This window comes from Mobula birostris, chromosome 13 (assembly GCF_030028105.1).
Source record: "Mobula birostris isolate sMobBir1 chromosome 13, sMobBir1.hap1, whole genome shotgun sequence".
Taxonomy (NCBI): Eukaryota; Metazoa; Chordata; class Chondrichthyes; order Myliobatiformes; family Myliobatidae; genus Mobula; species Mobula birostris.
Window position 1 is genome coordinate 17,790,080 of NC_092382.1, and position 22,853 is coordinate 17,812,932.

The 22,853-nt window shown below is 43.7% G+C and overlaps 1 protein-coding gene across 1 annotated transcript in view; it reads left to right on the forward strand.

Moving 5' to 3' along the window:
• The window catches only part of LOC140208483 (NACHT, LRR and PYD domains-containing protein 3-like), a 67,641-nt gene that overhangs the window by 13,856 nt on the left and 30,932 nt on the right, over positions 1–22,853 (forward strand). The window contains 3 exon segments of the mRNA XM_072277171.1: positions 11,580–11,798; positions 12,419–12,522; positions 15,765–15,930. The gene's annotated coding sequence lies outside the window, so the exon portion shown is untranslated.

Sequence of the window (22,853 nt, forward strand, 5' to 3'; positions counted from 1 at the left end):
GTTGGACTCAAACGACCGGGACGCAAAACAAAAACAAAACGGACGCAAATGTCCAGGGACGCTAATGACCGGGAGACAATCGTCCAGGACGCAAATACCCTCGTACCCTTCAGAATAGAGAGGTGTCGTGTTAGAACGGAGATAAGGCGGAATCTCATTATTCAGAGAGTGGTGAGTCCGTGGAATTCTTTGCGCAGGCTGCTGCGGAGGCCGTTTTTATGTATATTTAAGGGAGATGTCAATGAATTAATGATTTATCAGGGCTCAAATGAAGAAGGCAGAAGATTGGGGACGAAGGAAAATGGATCCGACAAGAGGAAATGGCGGAGCAGACTCGATGATCCAAATGGCCTAGATCTGCTTCTATAGCTAAGATCTTACATGGTAAAAGCAACATATACAATTTTTAGTTTCACTGCTACAAAATGTATGCAGACTTTATATTTGCCACAGTGAAACTCACAGAATATGGTGTTGTTTGTTATTTCCTTTGTCGTTTATTTTCGGTTCATTATCTTTAAAATGTCTCTTGCATTTGTAACTTTTTAAAACATTACCTTGGAATGAATTAAGTTTTCTGGGAAATGGCCTTACGTGGAATGCTCATTTAAGATTTATTACCCTAGAGCACAGAAACAGGTCTAAAGACAAAGTAATCTGCAGATGCTGGGGTCAAAGCAACACTCACAACACGCTGGAGGAACTCACAGGTCGGGCAGCATCCGTGGAACCGATCAATCGACATTTCGGGCCTGAACGCTTCGTCAGGACTGACGAAGCGTTCCGGCCCGAAATGTTGTCTGATCGGTTCCAAGGATGCTGCCTGACCTGCTGAGTTCCTCCAGCGTGTTGTGAGTGTTACAGAAACAGGTCTCTCAGGCCATTTAGTCCGTTAAAATTTCTGCATGAACCCGTCCAATTGCACCCAAGTCATAGCCCTCAATACTTCTCTCATTAGTGTACCCACGCAAACTTCTCTTAAATGCTGCAAATGCACCAGCATCTACCAGATCCACTGGGAGCTGGTTCCACATTCGCACCTCCCTCTGAGTGAAGTAGTTCCCGCTGTCATTCCCCTTAAATATTTTACTTGTCACCCTAAATTCATGAGCTTACGAGAACTAAGTTTCAAATACTTATATGCATTCACCTTATATAGCCATCATAACTGTGTACGCATCTATCAAGGGTTCGCAACCTGACGACCAAGGACCCCTCGGTTAATGGATGGGAACTATGGATTAAAAAGATTGGCAATCCCTATCTACCTTGTTAAACCTACCCATAAGAAGCCAGATTCTCCAGGGTTCTGAGGTTTTGCTGGCTGCTTTGCTGAATCAGCGGGAAGTATAGACAGAGTGAATGCAGGGGAGGTTTGCTTCTGTGATGTGCTCAGCTCCGTCTACAGTTCTCTGCAGTTCCTTGCAGCCATGGACGGAGCAGTAGCCAGAGGAAGACGTGAAGTAATTGATGGGATACTGTTATGGTATGTTGATGAAATTTGGAGAGGTACAAAGGTCATATGCCAAAATTAATATTATTTGTTCTATCTTTGTAATTTTAGGATCTTTCATGTATTACTATGAACTACTAATTCAGTATCTGTGTATTGCTGGAGGAATATCAGTGATTGTCATTCATCCCTTCACCCCTTGGTTCCATCTCCTCATTCACTCCCAACTTGTTCAACTTCTGTCCAGCCACTATCCCTCCACCCTAATACCAACCATCTTGTTCAATCTTCGTCCAGTCACTATCCCATCACCTCAATGATATATATCAAACATCTTGATCAACTTGTACAGTCTGTATCCCATCACCTCAATGATATATATCAAACATCTTGTTCAACCCCTGTCCCATCTGTATCCCACCACCTCAATGATATATGTCAACCATCTTGTTCAATCTCTGTCCATCCTGTATCCCACTACCTCAATGATATATATCAACCATCTTGTTCAATCTCTGTCCAGCCTGTATCCCACTACCTCAACGATATATATCAACCATCTTGTTCAATCTCTGTCCATCTTGTATCCCACTACCTCAATGATATATATCAACCATCTTGTTCAATCACTGTCCAGTCTGTATCCCACTACCTCAATGATATATATCAACCATCTTGTTCAATCTCTGTCCATCCTGTATCCCACTACCTCAATGATATATATCACCCATCTTGTTCAATCACTGTCCAGTCTGTATGCCACTACCTCAATGATATATATCAACCATCTTGTTCAATCACTGTCCAGTCTGTATGCCACTACCTCAATGATATATATCAACCATCTTGTTCAATCTCTGTCCATCCTGTATCCCACCACCTCAATGATATATATCACCCATCTTGTTCAATCTCTGTCCATCCTGTATCCCACTACCTCAATGATATATATCAACCATCTTGTTCAATCACTGTCCAGTCAATATCCCACTACCTCAATGATGTATATCAACCATCTTGTTCAATCTCTGTCCATCCTGTATCCCACTACCTCAATGATATATATCAACCATCTTGTTCAATCTCTGTCCAGTCTGTATCCCACTACCTCAATGATATATATCAACCATCTTGTTCAATCTCTGTCCAGTCTGTATCCCACTACCTCAATGATATATATCAACCATCTTGTTCAATCTCTGTCCATCCTGTATCCCACCACCTCAATGATATATATCACCCATCTTGTTCAATCTCTGTCCATCCTGTATCCCACTACCTCAATGATATATATCAACCATCTTGTTCAATCACTGTCCAGTCTGTATCCCACTACCTCAATGATATATATCAACCATCTTGTTCAATCTCTGTCCATCCTGTATCCCACTACCTCAATGATATATATCAACCATCTTGTTCAATCTCTGTCCAGTCTGTATCCCATCACCTCAATGATATATATCAACCATCTTGTTGAATCTCTGTCCATCCTGTATCCCACCACCTCAATGATATATATCAACCATCTTGTTCAATCTCTGTCCAGTCTGTATTCCACTACCTCAATGATATATGTCAACCATCTTGTTCAATCTCTGTCCAGTCTGTATCTTATCACCTCTCTGATATAACTGTAATACTTCCTCTAACATTTCTTTCATTGTGAAGTATTTTCTTGCTCCTTTTACCTCACAGAGTCTTCTAGCAATCTTTTTTTTTCTTTTTTTTCCTTTTTGTCTGGAACTCCCAGGGGGCTAGTTAAATGCAGCTCGAGGCAGGGTAAGAGCAGACATTACAATTTTTGTTTCACAGTTATAAGTTGACTGCAGTGCTAATCCTTGTCAGAATGAAACTCGCAGCATGTGATGTTGCGTTTGTTATTTCCCTTTTCGGCTTTTTTCGCTTATTTGCGGTTCTTTAAATGATAAGGTTTTCTTGCATTTGTAGCTTCTTAAGACATTACCCTGAAATGATTTAATTCTCTGGGAAGTGGAAGCGCGCAGAACGCTCAATTTAGATTTATTCTCCGACAGCGCAGAAACAGGTCTTTCAGCCCGTCAAGTCCGTCTCCCTGACCGCATTGCATAATCTTCCATAACTCTTTCATCCATGTACTTATAAGTAACTGCTCTTAAATACTGCAATTGAACCTACACCTACCACTTCTATTGGGATATGGTTCCATGGTCCCTCCGTTAATGGTAGATGTGAATGACATTTAATGTTTTGGGAAACCCAGCTGGGATCTCCGCTTATTTTCCTATGCTGCAGTTAATGAAGTTCTAACCTGTTCAAACTACTCCTGTCATCATTTACTTAAATACCAGCAACATCCGTGTAATTTCCCCTGAATTCTTTCGCGATTATTGAGATCTTTCCCTCAAGTAGCTGATCAGAAATCATTTGGATTCACAGTGTCTTTTCCAACTTTAGCATTAACATCTTGATTCTTCTGATCATGCCCTGATTTATTAAGGCCAATATGCCGAAATTTCCCTTTACGACCCCTGATCTCTGGCTGCACTTTCAAGGGATTATGGATCTGTATTCTCATCTCAATTTATTTTGCACACAGCTCAGACTCTTCTCATTCACTGCCTAAGTCATATACAGTTTCCTCTGCCAAATTGCAATAGCCCACTGTTATCTGCATTAAATGCACCCTGCTAGTTTTTAACCCAACCTCTCAGCTGGTCTAGAGCACTGAGCAACTTCAATGGGATTTCTCGCTCTCTACTACATCCCCATCTCTGTATAATCCACAGCTTTGCTGGTCAAATTTGCCACATTTTCATCTATCATCTAAATCCTTAATATCAACACCAAGGAACCAGTCCTTTTCTCTGCAGCACCTCGCGGGTCACCTGCCTCTATTCAGAGAGACAAGCATTCTCTGGCTTCTCCCCTTGATCATCCTAAATTCTACGAACCTTACCGTTTTGGACAGCCTCCCATGCAGAACTTTGTCAAACGTCCTGTTAATGTCAATGTAGGTTATACCGCCACATACATTTCATCAAGCATCTTGATAATCTCCTCAATAATTTCCATAATTAGATTAGATAGGACCTGCGAGGTTGACTATCCCTCGGCAGGCCCTTTCTGTCGAAATATTTATATATCCCATTCCTTTTCATACCTTCCAGTAAATTACCTAATGCCTGACCTCACCCTCACGTCCTGACAACATCTCTTCTTATTATCCGAATATCTTCAACACAAATGAACAAAATTCGCTATCCTCTCATCGTCTGGCACATCACTTGTAGCTATGGGCATTCGAGCAGTTTCAACACTTGTGTCCCAAATGCTTCCAGGCAATACGTTGTCAGTCCCTGGAGATTTATCCATCCAAATTCACCTCAAGAGAGCAAGCACTTGTTCTGTAAACTGTATACAATCCATGACTTGACGAAAGTTTCATCATTTCTATATCTGTCTCCCAAGTACACGCAACCACAGAGAACTCATTGAAGATCTCCGCAGTTTCTTTTGGCTCCATGCATAGATGAGCACGCTGATCTTCAGAAGATCGTTTGTCCAGTTAATGGGGCAGTAAGGAAGTAAAAGGTTTTCTCAATTAGTTATACTGCCACCAAACTGTTTGTTCTTTGTGGACATGTGTTCATTACAGTAATTGTTTACAAAGTTTTCAAGAATGATTTCTGGAATGAGAAGCTTTATGTGTGTTGAACATTCGCTGTCTCTGGGCCTGAATGAGGGCGCTGGGAGTACGAAACTCCTTGAAACGTAGCAAATACTGAAGTCTCAGTAAGTTGGACGGAAGAAGAAGCTTTCAACAGGAGGGGAGTCTAGGAACTGAGAGCAAAACCTCACAAACCATTCAGTTGTATCTATCAACCTCCTTCTCCATCATTCTATCAGACAGCATGGTCCGAAACTTGCTTGTATTCTCAACTGTAGTTTTACATTCTTCGAAGGTACAGAAATTTGATAGAATATTTAATCGATTAACTCAGCATGAATATCACCACAATGTATTGTGTAATGCATTTTGTAAATAGCATATAACTGACGTTTGAAGCAGACTGATCGAATTCAACGACATGTTTTATTTTAGACCAGCTTCAGCAATGTTGAAAGTTCTGTACAGCTGGAACTACATGTCGTGACAGGATTAAAACAACAACTGGTATTTTAGTTTCACCATTAGAAAATGGCTGACTGATCGGAATTCATTGTGGTCATGATGAAACTCAGCACATGTGAGGTTGAAACTGTTACTTGCTTTTTCGTTTACTTCTGGTGGGCATCTTCCTCAGGCACAAGAGTAACAGCTCACCAGAGCTCCAAGGAGAGCTAAAGATTTTAATCTCTCTCTAGTCACTGCCTCTTAGCGGAGAGACAGTGGCCCAGGATCCAGTGTAGAATATATGATGCTGTGTTGGAATGCAGAGAAGACTAATGATCGTATTTATGCAAACCGTTTTAGGATATCACAAACCTCTTCCAAACTGTCAATACTTGTGCATGAAAAGAAAAGACAAGTCTGTTCTACTGAGTTTCCAGGGCTAAATTTACGACTTAATGTTAAAACATGTTCCTGTTCCACTACGGGCAATGTGGCGGCTAACTGACCTGGTCTAGTTCCCACTCAACAATAAAATAATCAGGAAATAAGCTGAATTTTCCTGTGGAGCGATTTGAAATTTATCCCAGTCCACTTTGTAAGCCTAGGCCCGGAGTTCAACCCCGATCCCCGTCCAGACAAGGGTTCCTAAAGTTCGAGTTCTGTCATGGGTTGGTTCAGGAGTGTTAGTTTCTGAACTGGGAATAGCTGAGGCACTGCAGCACATTATCGCCAGCAAAGATTCCTTGGAATGCTAAGCAATGGGTTATAATCCTGCGATGGGGAGTCCAGAAATATGGAACTTGCAATGTTTGGGGTTCGCTCGAAATTATTGCTTCTACAGATGGCACTGGACGTCCCTCCTTCCGCAATGAAGCAAAGTTTTCGGAAAGATGGGTTTGGTTTTCGGGAAATCTCTGATTACACCATTCTGTGTGAGACATGGGGAAGATGTACCCCATGAGAGCAGGTCCTAGGATACCACACAGGTTTTGACACATACGTACAATCAATGTATATACGCTCTTGGATGAATTATGTTTTCTTTATTATTCTAGTCTTTATCTTATTGCTTTTCTTCTGTCCTAAATCTGGTCCAGAGTAAAAATTATTTCCTTCTACTGTACACTTCTACTGAAATGACATCAAACAATTGCGAATCTTGAACCTTGGGGGAATTATCTATATTCACTCACGATTTTAAAATCTTCTGCAACGTCACCTTCATTCATTTGTAAAGATAAAAAGAAGGTAGCAAGAGTTGTTAAGAAGATAAAGGTGGAATACTAAAGTAAACGAGCCAATAATATTAAAGATGTTACTAACTTATCTTCAGATCCAGCTGGAAAATGATACTGGAGAGGTAGTAAAGGCGGATAAGGAAAGGCGGAAGAACTGAATAAGTACTCTACACCAGCCTTCATAGAGGAAGACACTAGCGGTGTATTGGAAGTTCCAGGTGTCAGGGGGCATGAAGTGTATGAAGTTACCATAATTAGAGAGAGGGTGCCTGGGAAACGGAAAGGTCTGAAGTTAAATATGTCATCAGGACTAGATGGCGTGTACCCCATTCTAAAAGCGGTGCCAGAAGAGATCGTGAGACATTAATAAAGTTCTTTCAAGAATCACTAGCTTCTGTAAGGGTTCCGAAAGACTGCAATATTGAAAATGTCACTTCCCTCTTCGAGAAAGAAATGGGGCAGAAGAGAACCCATATGCCTGTTTGTCTGACCTCAATAGTTTGGAAGATATTGGAGTCGATTATTAAGGATGTGGTCTCAGGGTACTTGCAGACGCGTCAAAAAATAGGCCGTAGTGGACAAAATTTCCTCAAGGGAAAACCTTGCCTGACAAAGCTGATAGAGTTCTTTGAAGAAATAACAAGCATGATAGACAAAGGAGAATCGGGTGATGCTGTGTATTTGTATTTTCAGAATGCCTTTGTTACGCTGCCACGCATAAAGCTGCTTAACAAGCTACGAGATCATGGTATTACAAGAAAGATTCGGACATGGATAAAGCAGAGGTTGATTGGCAGGGGGCAAAGCGTGGGAATAAAATAAACCTATCGAATGGTGATTAGCCTTGATAGAATGGATGTGGACAGGTGGGATAGTCTATGACCAAATGACATAGCTTCAGAATAGAGGGGCGCCGTTTTAGAACGGAGAGATGAGGAATTTCTTCAGTCAGAGGATGGTGAATCTGTGGATCTTTTTTCTTTCTTATCACAGGCAACCGTGGAAGCCAAATCTTTATGTATATTTAAGACAGAGGTTGGTAGATTCTTGATGGGTCAGGGCATGAACCGATGTGGTAAGAAGGCAAGGGATTTGGAGTGTGAGGAAAATTGGATCAGCAATGAACATGAAACATAGAACATAGAATAGTACAGCACAGTACAGGCCCTTCGGCCCACAATGTTGTGCTGACCCTCAAACTCTGCCTCCCATCGAACACCCCACCTTAAATTCCTCCATATACCTGTCTAGTAGTCTCTTAAACTTCACTAGTGTATCTGTCTCCACCACTGACTCAGGCAGTGCATTCCACGCACCAACCACTCTGAGTAAAAAGCCTTCCTCTAATATCCCCTTGAACTTCCCACCCCTTACCTTAAAGCCATGTCCTCTTGTATTGAGCAGTGGTGCCCTGGGGAAGAGGCACTGGCTATCCACTCTATCTATTCCTCTTAATATCTTCTACACCTCTATCATGTCTCCTCTCATCCTCCTTCTCTCCAAAGAGTAAAGCCTTAGCTCCCTTAATCTCTGATCATAATCCATTCTCCCTAAGCTAGGCAGCATCCAGGTAAATCTCCTCCGTACCCTTTCCAATGCTTCCAAATCCTTCCCAAAGTGAGGCGACCAGAATTGGACACAGTACTCCAAGTGTGGCCTAACCAGTGTTTTATAGAGCTGCATCATTACATCGCGACTCTTAAACTCTATCCCTCGACTTATGAAAGCTAGCATCCCATAAGCTTTCTTAACTACCCTATCTACCTGTGAGGCAGCTTTCAGGGATCTGTGGACATGTACCCCCAGATCCCTCTGCTCCTCCTTACTACCAAGTATCCTGCCATTTACTTTGTACTCTACCTTGGAGTTTGTCCTTCCAAAGTGTACCACCTCAGATTTCTCCGGGTTGAACTCCATCTTGCAATTCTCAGCCCACTTCTGCATCCTATCAATGTCTCTCTGCAATCTTTGACAATCCTCTACACTATCTACAACACCACCAACCTTTGTGTCATCTGCAAACTTGACAATCCACTCTTCTACCCGTGCATTCAGGTCATTAATAAAAATCACGAAAAGTAGTGGTCCCAGAACAGATCCTGTGGGACACAACCCTCCAATCTGAATGTACTGCCTCCACAACGACTCTCTGCATTCTGCAGGCAAGCCTATTCTGAACCCACCTGGCCAAACCTCCCTGGATCCCATGCCTTCTGACTTTCTGAATAAGCCTACCGTGTGGAACCTTGTCAAATGCCTTAATGAAATCCATATAGATCACATCCACTGCACTACCGTCATCTATATGCCTGGTCACCTCCTCAAGGAACTCTAACAGTCTTGTTAGACACGATCTGCCCTTCACAAAGCCATGCTGACTGTCCCTGATCAGACCATGATTCTCTAAATGCCTATAGATCCTATCTCTAAGAATATTTTCAAACAGCTTTCCCATCACAGACGTAAGGCTTACTGGTCTATGATTACCCGGACTATCCCTACTAACTTTTTTGAAAAAGGGGACAACATTTGTCTCCCTCCAGTCCTCTGGGACTATTCCCGTGGTCAACAAGGACATAAAGATCCTAGCCAGAAGCTCAGCAATTTCGTCCCTCGCCTCGTGGAGCAGCCTGGGGAATATTCCGTCGGACCCCGGGGACTTACCCGACCTAATGTATTTTAACAATTCCAACACCTCCTCTCCCTTAATATCAACATGCTCCAGAATATCATCCTCACTCATATTGTCCTCACCATCATCAAGTTTCCTCTCATTGGTGAATACGGAAGAGAAGTATTCATTGAGGACCTCGCTCACTTCCACAGCCTCCAGGCACATCTTCCCACCTTTATCTCTAATCGGTCCTACCTTCACTCCTGTCATCCTTTTGTTCTTCACATAATTGAAGAATGCCTTGGGGCTTCCCTTTACCCAACTCTCCAAGGCCTTCTCATGCCCCCTTCTTGCTCTTCTCAGCCCTTTCTTAAGCTCCTTCCTTGCTTCCCTATATCCTCAATAGACCCAGCTAATCCTTGCTTTCTAAACCTCATGTATGCTGCCTTCTTCCACCTGAATAGATTTTCCACCTCACTTGCCACCCACGGTTCCTTCACCCTACCATTCTTTATCTTCCTCACAGGGACAAATTTATCCCTTACATCCCACAAGAGATCCCTAAAGATCGACCACATGTCTATTGTACATTTCCCTGCAGAAACATCATCCCAATTCACACCCGCAAGTTCTAGCCTTATAGCCTCATAATTTGTCCTTCCCCAAATAAATATGTTCCTGTCCTCTCTGATTCTATCCTTTTCCATGATAATGCTAAAGGCCAGGGAGCGGTGGTCACTGTCCCTCAGATGCTCACCCACTGAGAGATCTGTGACCTGACCCGATTCGTTACCTAGTACTAGATCTAGTATGACATTCCCCCTAGTCGGCCTGTCAATATACTATGACAGGAATCCGTCCTGGACACATTTAACAAACTTTGCCCCATCTAAACCCTTGGATCTAATCAGGTGTCAATCAATATTAGGGAAGTTAAAGTCACCCAGGATAACAAACCTGTTAGTTTTGCACCTTTCCAAAATCTGCCTCCCAATCTGCTCCTCTGTATCTCTGCTGCTACTAGCGGGGCCTATAGAATACCCCCAATAGAGTAACTGCTCCCTTCCTGTTCCTGACTTCCTCCTATATTGACTCAAAAAGGATCCTGCTACATTACTCACCCTTTCTGTAGCTGTAATAGTATCCCTGACCAGTAATGCCACCCCTCCTCCGCTCACCCCTATCCCTTTTTAAAGCACTGAAATCCAGGAATATTGAGGATTTATTCCTGTCCTGGTGCCGGCCAAGTCTCTGTAATGGCCATTACATCATAATTCCATGTATGTTTCCAAGCTCTCAGTTCATCACCTTTGTTCCTGATGCTTCTTGCATTGAATTACACACACTTTAGCCCTTCTACCTTACTACTCTTACACCCTTTATTCTGCTTGTCTTTCCTCAAAGCCTCTCTATGTGTTAGATCTGGCTTTACTCCATGCACTTCTTTCACTGCACTGAAGAAAGTGTGGAGCCGACTCGATGGGCCAAATGGCCTAATTTTGTTCCTCTATCGTATGATCGAAAGGAGATAGAACATGACATAGAACAAAGAATAGTATATCACGGGAACTCACTCTTTGGAATCAAGTCTAGATCATTTTCTTGATTCCCTTTTAACCCGCTCCGTTTTTTACACAGCCTTTCTCATTTTAGGGGCTCAAACCTGCACACAATACTCTCAGTGTTGCCTCATCAGGACTCTATAAAGTCTCAACATTGCATCCTTTCTTTTATATTATTGTCCTCTGGAAATGAATGCAAACATCGCCTTTGCTCTCTTCACCAACTCAGCCTGTATATTAACCTGTAGGGAAACCTGCACAAGCACTCGCAAGTCTCTTTGCGCCTTTTGTGTTTTTCTTCTTTTTTTTTCATTTTAGTCCCAGCCTGTATATTATCTCCACAGAATTAATGGGGAATCTGTTTGTTATTGGCATGTACCGAGTTGCAATGAAAATTTTGTTTTGCGTACCTCCATACTGATCAATAGAGCACAACAGAACTTTAAGGTGATATAAGATAAAACAATAACAGATTATAACAAAGTATTATTGTTTCGGAGAAACTGAAGAGCAGGTGGAGATATGGCGCAAGGTCATCGCAAGTAACATTGTAAGGTTAAAGTCCATTTTATCTACCTGGGGATCATTCTTGAGTCTGGTGGTTTGTGTTTTCCAGTGTTTAATCTTCGCCCCAGGTGGAAAACGAGAATGTCCAGGATTGTGAGGTTATGCTGCCTGCTTTACTGATACAACAGGAAGTTCAGACAATGTCCATAACAAACATCCGGTTTCCTAATATCCTCAGCTGTCCACATCTCCCTGCTATTCCTTGCAGTCACGAGCAAAGCAGTAGCTGTACGAACGCGTGAAGTATCCTGTTGCGATACTCTCTATGGTAGGTTGATGAAATTTGATGAGTGACAAAGGTCATATGACAAGTCTCTTTCGTTTGTTCTATTTCTGTCATTTTAGAATCTTTTCATGTAATAGTAGGTATTAATAATTTAGTATCTGTTGTTTTGCTGGAAGACCATCTGTGAGTATCCTTGATCCCTTCTACCTTCTTGACAACCCAGCTTATTTTGTTCAAACTCTATCCGGTTTGTTTTCCGTCACGTCAATGACATATATCAACTATTTTGTTTAACCTCTGTCCAGTCTGTATCCCTCCAACTCAACGATATATACCAATCCTCTTCTGCAATCTCTGTCCAGCCTGTATCCCTCCAGCTCAACCATGTATATCAACAATCTTTTTCAACCTCTGTCCAGCCTGCATTCCACCACCTCAATAACATATATCAGCCGTTTTGTTCAACCGCTGTCCAGCCAGCATCCCAACATCACAGTGACATGTATCACCCATCTTTTACAACCTTTCTCCAGTCTGTATCACACCGTCTCAATGATATACGTATATCACCTATCATGTTCAACCTCTGCCTATCCTATATACCACCAGCTAAATGATTTGTATCAGTAATGTTTCTTCTAATTTTTCCTTTCATTGTCAAGTACCACTTTCATTGTCAAGTACCACTCTTATCGCAATGAGTCATCCAGGACTCGGATGTTAGCTACAGCTACCAGTGGTTTAATGGAATACAACACTAGGCAAGGTAAATCAGCCATTACAATATTTGTTTCACAATTACAAATATGCTGCAGTGTTAATCTTTGTCACAATGAAACTCACAGCACATGATGTGAAGTTAGTTATTTCCTCTTTCGTTTATTTTCAGTTCTTTTTCTTTTGAGTATGCCTTGCATTTGTAGTTTCCTAATACAGCTAACTGTGAGGTCATTTTCAAAGGCTGTGGATCTATATTGCCATGTCAGTTTATTTTGTCATAAACCGCAGATCATTACCATTCACCGTGTAATTCATACACTGGTTTATCTTGCCAAATTGCAACAGCCCGCTGTTTGCTGCATTAAATTCCTTCTGCTAGTTTGTAACCTAACTTCCCAGCTGGTTCCGCACTATAAACACTTGGTAGCCTTTCTCACTGCCTACTATATCCCCATCTCGGTATAATCCACCTATTTGCTGCTCCAGTTTGCCATATTTTAACCTGTTATTAAATCATTAATATCAATACCAATCACCCAGACGCTTTCTCTGCAGCACCTCGCGAGTCTCATGCCTATATTCAGAGAAACAACCATCTCTGGTGTTTCCACTTGCTTCATCCTGAATTCTAAGGACCTTTCCCTTTTGGACCAGCCTCCATGTGGAACCTTTGTAAAAAGCCGTTTTAATGTCAAAGTAGGCAATGACCACCACATTCCCGTCATCAAGCTTCTTGATTACTTCCTCAAAAACCTTAATAATTTGATTAGACATGACCTGCCAGGTTGACTACCCCTCATCAGGCCCAGTGTTTCGAAATCCTATTTATTCAGTTTCTTAAAATACCTTCCAAGGACACACGCAAGACTGATGTCAGGCTCAAGTCCCTACAGTATCCGATCTAATTTTTCTAGCCTTTCTAACACAGATAAGCAAAAATAGTGTCCTCACATCCTCTGGCATTTTGTATGTCTGTGCCAGCTTTCGAAAAGTTTCAACACTAGCGCCTCAGAGGCTAAGAGGGAACACGTTGTCAGGTCCTAGGGATGCATCCTTTCTAATTCACCTTTAGACAGCAAGCTGCTGTTCTGAAATCTGTATACCTTCCATGACTTGAGTAACCTTTCTTTATTTCATTAATCTGTGTATCTGTATCCCAAGTAAATACAGACAAAGAAAAGTCATTGTCAATCTCCTACATCCCATTCGGCTCCATGCTTAGATGAATACACTGATGTTCAGGAGATCTTTTGTGACAGTAATGGGGCAGTAAGGACCCATCAGGTTTGATCAATAAATTACCTTGCCAGGAAAAGGTCTGTTAGTCGTGGAAATTTGCTTATTACAGTTGTTGTTTACAAAGTTCACAAGAATGTTTTCTGGAATGAAAAGCATTCTGCATGTGGACCATTTGCTTATCTGGGCCTGTTCTCAAAGGAGCCGTGTGGTCGCTGTAGCAAAATCTTGTATGCCTGGATACGCAGAAGGAAAGAAAATGTTGTCATCATCAGGGAAGTCCAGGATCAGAGGGCGCAACCTCATAGGAAATTCAGTTGTAAATAAGACCCTTCCCCTCCATCCAACAATCTGGTTGCAGGATCCGAATTTCGCCTGTATTGTAAACAAGAGTTTAAAGCTATTCGAAGGCACAGCAATTTAATAGAATTGTTAACGTTTCATTGAACAAAGAAAGAAAATTCATCGATATCATCACAATGCATTGTGTATTTATTTTATAATAACCCTTTGCCGACAATTAGAGCAGACAGGTCGTACACTCCAATGATTTTTGATTCTTGACCAGCTCTGCAGTGCTGCAAGTTCTATAGAAATGGAGCAATAGCAGATTTACTGAATGCACCTCGAGACAGGCTTGAAACCACAACTGGAATTTTAGCTGCAGCATTACAAAAGAGTTGAGTAGTCAGTATTCATTGTGTTCATAATGAAACTCAGATCATGTGAGGTTGAGTCTGTTATTTACTTCTTCGGTTAATTCTGGTGATCCACTTCCTCAGTGGCAAATGTAACAGCTTCGAGGGGTGTTGATGAGTTTTACCACTCTCTGGTCACTACCCCTCAGCTGAGAAACAGTGGACTCAGCGGCAGATGTGGATGCGAGAATGCCTTGATCATTTACTGTATGGAATATATGATGCCTGTGTTGGAATGAATAGATAACGAATGAATATAGGGATTCCAACTCTGCAAATCTGCTCAGGGTGTCACAGACATCTTGCACTCAGTGAATATTTGTGCATATGAAGAAAATAAATAATCTACACAACTGAGTTCCCAGTGCTATGTTTACTCCTTTATATTAAAGACATTTTTTCTCCTGTTACTCTACCGGAAAGGTGCCGGCTAATTAACCTGGGCAGGATCCCACTCCACAATAAAATAATGAACAAATGTGCTCAATGTAACTGTGGAAACAATTTGAAATGTACCTGTACCCATTTTGTTACCCATGGCCCGTGATTCCAGCCCGATCCTTGTCCAGAAAAAGTGTCATTAGTTTCCAGTTTTGTCACGGGTTAATGTAGGAGTCTTAGGTTTTGAACTGGGAGTAGCTGAGACACCATAGCATGTTACCGGCAGCACAGAGTTTTGGGCCATTGGTTATACTGCTGGGATGGGGACTCCAGGAAAAATGGAACTTGGAGAGTTTGGTCTTCGGATAGATTGCACTTCTACCGGTGGGTCTGGATGGAACTACTTCTCCTGCAATGAAGCAGAAGCGGTTGGGGGGAATCTCTGTATGCCCGAATCATTAGATTTTTTTCCTCTTCAGACGGCTGTTACTTACCTGCTGAACTTTTCTAGTATTTTCAGTTTTATTTTCTTACTTTCATCTTGGAAGCTGTTAAATCTCTTGGAAATAGGTCTGTGCATAGGCTGTGATTTTGTGAAAGATAGAAGAGCGGTAACGAAACCTTAGACTTTATCAGTAAATTATCCAGGTACCAGTTAACCTATTATTCCTGGAAGTGTGTTCTATACAGTTGTTGCTAATAAGGTTCACAATAATAATCTCAGGACTGATACAGTGGTGTTTATGTACAAGGAGCATTTCATGGCTCTGCACCTGTGCTCAGTTGAGTTGAGAAGGGTGGTGCTGGGGTGGTTTTGAGAAATGAAAGGGACATTTACAGATTCTTTCACTGAGTTCATAATATTTGTCTTCAACGTTTAAATGTTAATCTGTTTTGTCTTTAGGAACATTGAGCAGAAATATTTCGTTCTCCTTTGTATTGATAAGATGTTTCTTTATCTCTCTGACTAAAGTTAGGTCTGCCGTGACAGAGTTATTGGAAGAAAAGCCCAAAACTGGAAGCAAACTACAAATGTAGACGAGAAACAGCAATAAGTGAAGCAGCTCGAGGACTGAGAGCATCAATTGGAGAAAAACCTTCTGACTCTGTTTCCATTCATTCAGTCGGGAGAAAATTTGGTGAGTCTCATTTACTCAAACTCTGGTGCTTTAGACATTGCATATATGTACGTGGGAAGATGCGAAATAGTTGGAGTGAGACTGAATCTGCCTAGAGGTTCCAGTTATGCATCTGTGAGATCCAGCTGCAATCACTCCATGACTGGTATTGTGCTGTAAAGTCACTCACAATCGCTCACGGTGTTTGTTCACTTAACTATCTTGCATCTTCCGACGCAGCTTTTGGTCAGTTCAGATGTTTCTTTGCTTAACTGTGTTACATCATAATCATCTCAAAATGAGTTGGCAATTTCCTCCCTTTACAAGATGCCCCAAGTGCTTCCTGCTGTAGTGATGACAGAAATGTGGAATTGCCATGAGCTACAGAGGCGTATTTTTAATTCTTTTGGATATTGCAAGCTGTAATGATATACTTACCCTCGAGTATATCCTCGTGCAAGCCTCTGCTGAGAACAAACCCTTTAGACGCAAAATGTCCCAACAGCATATTTTCTTCAGTCCGAACTAGCAAATGACAACCAATTATTTATACTTGCGTACGCCAGGCCTCATCACGTTCTTTTTTAACTCATTAAATTGTCAGAACCTATGGACCTCTAATTAAGCAGAACTAGGATGTGGAATTAAGTTATGTTCTCATTTTAACCTGCACAAAGGGGACGGGTTATGCCCGAGATGTGCCAATGTACTTGAAGGTAAGTCTGCTAGAGCTGTGGTGTAGGCTTTAACACGGCTCTTTGGGGAGTTTGAGCCAGATTGGTAGGTCGGATTTTGGAGTAGTTGATATAAGATGAAATGCAATGTTCAGAGAATCCATGAAAGGACATCGTGTAGTCAGTTGCAAGGGTTGAACCATGTTTACTTTAACACAATCAGTAACAAAAATTAACTTAGAAAGTTGTTCAGGACCTAGAATTACGATGTTGTGGCCATTACGAAGAATTGACGGTGGCAAGGGCACGATTGGTTGTTTGCTGCTCCAAGGTTTCAAAAAGACATTTGGAGGGAGGTGAAAAGACTGGCAAGTGTGATTACTAATAAGGGATGGTATCACAGCTACAGTAAAGGAGGACATCCTGGAGGGACTATCCACAGATTCATTGTGGGCGATAATCAGAAACAGGAAGAGAGGAATCCCTCTGCAAGTATTCCATGGGCCCTCCCAATGAGAAGCGGAAAAGTTCACAGCTTTTAGAAAAGTGCAAATATAACAGGATTGATATAATCGGTGATTTCATCTTTCATAATATTGATTCCAATTTACTTCTTCTAAAACGATTCAATGAGTCAAAATGTGCAATGTGTCCAGGAAGAATTCCTGACATAGTATGTGAATGGGCCAACTGGAGGAGATGCCATACAGCATGTGTGCAACGTCCTGGTAGTGACATTAAGTCACCACAACACCCCGGCTTTCATCATGTATCCAGGTCCTTGCTGAGATAGGGGTAGATTCTAGCCACAACCAACCTCTCAAAGCATTTCATCACCGTAGATATCAGTGCTATCTGATGGTAGTCATTATGGCAGCTTACCCTGCTCTTCGGCACTGGTATAATTGATGCCCTTGGGAAGCAGGTGGGAATATCCGACTGTAGCAATGAGAGTTTGCAAATGTCTTTGAATACGCCCGATATTTAGTTGGCACGTGTTTTCAGAGGCCTGCCAAATGCAGTATCAGGGTCCTGTCGCCTTGCGAGGGATCATTCTCTTGAAAGACGTTATGACGTCGACCTCCGAAATATAGATCACAGTGTGACTGGGTGCTGCACAAGTCCTCGCCTTTGAAAGCGAGCATAGAGATCACAGTGTGACTGGGTGCTGCACAAATCCTCACCTTTGAAAGCGAGCATAGAGATCACAGTGTGACTGGGTGCTGCACAAATCCTCACCTTTGAAAGCGAGCATAGAGATCACAGTGTGACTGGGTGCTGCACAAGTCCTCGCCTTTGAAAGCGAGCATAGAGATCACAGTGTGACTGGGTGCTGCACAAATCCTCGCCTTTGAAAGCGAGCATAGAGATCACAGTGTGACTGGGTGCTGCACAAATCCTCACCTTTGAAAGCGAGCATAGAGATCACAGTGTGACTGGGTGCTGCACAAATCCTCGCCTTTGAAAGCGAGCATAGAGATCACAGTGTGACTGGGTGCTGCACAAATCCTCACCTTTGAAAGCGAGCATAGAGATCACAGTGTGACTGGGTGCTGCACAAATCCTCACCTTTGAAAGCGAGCATAGAGATCACAGTGTGACTGGGTGCTGCACAAGTCCTCGCCTTTGAAAGCGAGCATAGAGATCACAGTGTGACTGGGTGCTGCACAAATCCTCACCTTTGAAAGCGAGCATAGAGATCACAGTGTGACTGGGTGCTGCACAAATCCTCACCTTTGAAAGCGAGCATAGAGATCACAGTGTGACTGGGTGCTGCACAAATCCTCGCCTTTGAAAGCGAGCATAGAGATCACAGTGTGACTGGGTGCTGCACAAATCCTCGCCTTTGAAAGCGAGCATAGAGATCACAGTGTGACTGGGTGCTGCACAAATCCTCGCCTTTGAAAGCGAGCATAGAGATCACAGTGTGACTGGGTGCTGCACAAATCCTCGCCTTTGAAAGCGAGAATAGAGATCACAGTGTGACTGGGTGCTGCACAAATCCTCGCCTTTGAAAGCGAGCATAGAGATCACAGTGTGACTGCGTGCTGCACAAATCCTCGCCTTTGAAAGCGAGCATAGAGATCACAGTGTGACTGGGTGCTGCACAAATCCTCGCCTTTGAAAGCGAGCATAGAGATCACAGTGTGACTGGGTGCTGCACAAATCCTCGCCTTTGAAAGCGAGCATAGAGATCACAGTGTGACTGGGTGCTGCACAAATCCTCGCCTTTGAAAGCGAGCATAGAGATCACAGTGTGACTGGGTGCTGCACAAATCCTCGCCTTTGAAAGCGAGCATAGAGATCACAGTGTGACTGGGTGCTGCACAAATCCTCGCCTTTGAAAGCGAGCATAGAGATCACAGTGTGACTGGGTGCTGCACAAATCCTCGCCTTTGAAAGCGAGCATAGAGATCACAGTGTGACTGGGTGCTGCACAAATCCTCGCCTTTGAAAGCGAGCATAGAGATCACAGTGTGACTGGGTGCTGCACAAATCCTCGCCTTTGAAAGCGAGCATAGAGATCACAGTGTGACTGGGTGCTGCTCAAATCCTCGCCTTTGAAAGCGAGCATAGAGATCACAGTGTGACTGGGTGCTGCACAAATCCTCGCCTTTGAAAGCGAGCATAGAGATCACAGTGTGACTGGGTGCTGCACAAATCCTCGCCTTTGAAAGCGAGCATAGAGATCACAGTGTGACTGGGTGCTGCACAAATCCTCGCCTTTGAAAGCGAGAATAGAGATCACAGTGTGACTGGGTGCTGCACAAATCCTCGCCTTTGAAAGCGAGCATAGAGATCACAGTGTGACTGGGTGCTGCACAAATCCTCGCCTTTGAAAGCGAGCATAGAGATCACAGTGTGACTGGGTGCTGCACAAATCCTCGCCTTTGAAAGCGAGCATAGAGATCACAGTGTGACTGGGTGCTGCACAAATCCTCGCCTTTGAAAGCGAGCATAGAGATCACAGTGTGACTGGGTGCTGCACAAATCCTCGCCTTTGAAAGCGAGCATAGAGATCACAGTGTGACTGGGTGCTGCACAAATCCTCGCCTTTGAAAGCGAGCATAGAGATCACAGTGTGACTGGGTGCTGCACAAATCCTCGCCTTTGAAAGCGAGCATAGAGATCACAGTGTGACTGGGTGCTGCACAAATCCTCGCCTTTGAAAGCGAGCATAGAGATCACAGTGTGACTGGGTGCTGCACAAATCCTCGCCTTTGAAAGCGAGCATAGAGATCACAGTGTGACTGGGTGCTGCACAAATCCTCGCCTTTGAAAGCGAGAATAGAGATCACAGTGTGACTGGGTGCTGCACAAATCCTCGCCTTTGAAAGCGAGCATAGAGATCACAGTGTGACTGGGTGCTGCACAAATCCTCGCCTTTGAAAGCGAGCATAGAGATCACAGTGTGACTGGGTGCTGCACAAATCCTCGCCTTTGAAAGCGAGCATAGAGATCACAGTGTGACTGGGTGCTGCACAAATCCTCGCCTTTGAAAGCGAGCATAGAGATCACAGTGTGACTGGGTGCTGCACAAATCCTCGCCTTTGAAAGCGAGCATAGAGATCACAGTGTGACTGGGTGCTGCACAAATCCTCACCTTTGAAAGCGAGAATAGAGATCACAGTGTGACTGGGTGCTGCACAAATCCTCGCCTTTGAAAGCGAGCATAGAGATCACAGTGTGACTGGGTGCTGCACAAATCCTCGCCTTTGAAAGCGAGCATAGAGATCACAGTGTGACTGGGTGCTGCACAAATCCTCGCCTTTGAAAGCGAGCATAGAGATCACAGTGTGACTGGGTGCTGCACAAATCCTCGCCTTTGAAAGCGAGCATAGAGATCACAGTGTGACTGGGTGCTGCACAAATCCTCGCCTTTGAAAGCGAGCATAGAGATCACAGTGTGACTGGGTGCTGCACAAATCCTCACCTTTGAAAGCGAGCATAGAGATCACAGTGTTTACTGGGTGCTGCACAAATCCTCGCCTTTGAAAGCGAGCATAGAGATCACAGTGTGACTGGGTGCTGCACAAATCCTCGCCTTTGAAAGCGAGCATAGAGATCACAGTGTGACTGGGTGCTGCACAAATCCTCACCTTTGAAAGCGAGCATAGAGATCACAGTGTGACTGGGTGCTGCACAAATCCTCACCTTTGAAAGCGAGCATAGAGATCACAGTGTGACTGGGTGCTGCACAGATCCTCACCTTTGAAAGCGAGCATAGAGATCACAGTGTGACTGGGTGCTGCACAAATCCTCGCCTTTGAAAGCGAGCATAGAGATCACAGTGTGACTGGGTGCTGCACAAATCCTCGCCTTTGAAAGCGAGCATAGAGATCACAGTGTGACTGGGTGCTGCACAAATCCTCGCCTTTGAAAGCGAGCATAGAGATCACAGTGTGACTGGGTGCTGCACAAATCCTCACCTTTGAAAGCGAGCATAGAGATCACAGTGTGACTGGGTGCTGCACAAATCCTCACCTTTGAAAGCGAGCATAGAGATCACAGTGTGACTGGGTGCTGCACAAATCCTCACCTTTGAAAGCGAGCATAGAGATCACAGTGTGACTGGGTGCTGCACAAATCCTCACCTTTGAAAGCGAGCATAGAGATCACAGTGTGACTGGGTGCTGCACAAATCCTCACCTTTGAAAGCGAGCATAGAGATCACAGTGTGACTGGGTGCTGCACAGATCCTCACCTTTGAAAGCGAGCATAGAGATCACAGTGTGACTGGGTGCTGCACAAATCCTCGCCTTTGAAAGCGAGCATAGAGATCACAGTGTGACTGGGTGCTGCACAAATCCTCGCCTTTGAAAGCGAGAATAGAGATCACAGTGTGACTGGGTGCTGCACAAATCCTCGCCTTTGAAAGCGAGCATAGAGATCACAGTGTGACTGGGTGCTGCACAAATCCTCACCTTTGAAAGCGAGCATAGAGATCACAGTGTGACTGGGTGCTGCACAAATCCTCGCCTTTGAAAGCGAGCATAGAGATCACAGTGTGACTGGGTGCTGCACAAATCCTCGCCTTTGAAAGCGAGCATAGAGATCACAGTGTGACTGGGTGCTGCACAAATCCTCGCCTTTGAAAGCGAGCATAGAGATCACAGTGTGACTGCGTGCTGCACAAATCCTCACCTTTGAAAGCGAGCATAGAGATCACAGTGTGACTGGGTGCTGCACAAATCCTCGCCTTTGAAAGCGAGCATAGAGATCACAGTGTGACTGGGTGCTGCACAAATCCTCGCCTTTGAAAGCGAGAATAGAGATCACAGTGTGACTGGGTGCTGCACAAATCCTCGCCTTTGAAAGCGAGCATAGAGATCACAGTGTGACTGGGTGCTGCACAAATCCTCACCTTTGAAAGCGAGCATAGAGATCACAGTGTGACTGGGTGCTGCACAAATCCTCGCCTTTGAAAGCGAGCATAGAGATCACAGTGTGACTGGGTGCTGCACAAATCCTCACCTTTGAAAGCGAGTATAGAGATCACAGTGTGACTGGGTGCTGCACAAATCCTCACCTTTGAAAGCGAGCATAGAGATCACAGTGTGACTGGGTGCTGCACAGATCCTCACCTTTGAAAGCGAGCATAGAGATCACAGTGTGACTGGGTGCTGCACAAATCCTCACCTTTGAAAGCGAGCATAGAGATCACAGTGTGACTGGGTGCTGCACAGATCCTCACCTTTGAAAGCGAGCATAGAGATCACAGTGTGACTGGGTGCTGCACAAATCCTCGCCTTTGAAAGCGAGCATAGAGATCACAGTGTGACTGGGTGCTGCACAAATCCTCACCTTTGAAAGCGAGCATAGAGATCACAGTGTGACTGGGTGCTGCACAGATCCTCACCTTTGAAAGCGAGCATAGAGATCACAGTGTGACTGGGTGCTGCACAGATCCTCACCTTTGAAAGCGAGCATAGAGATCACAGTGTGACTGGGTGCTGCACAGATCCTCGCCTTTGAAAGCGAGCATAGAGATCACAGTGTGACTGGGTGCTGCACAGATCCTCACCTTTGAAAGCGAGCATAGAACACCTGGAGGTCATCTGGCAGTGATGGGCGCATCATTTCAGTTCATGATGTTAGGTTTCTCTTTGTAGGAAGTAATGGCTTAAAAATCCTGCCAAACTTGAAGTACATCCGATTCAGCCTCTAAACTCGATCGAAATTGTTCTTTAACTCATGAAATATCCCTCAGTAAGTCGTGCCTGGTCCTTCAGTATGGTCCTGGATCACAGACCTGAATGCACAGAATCA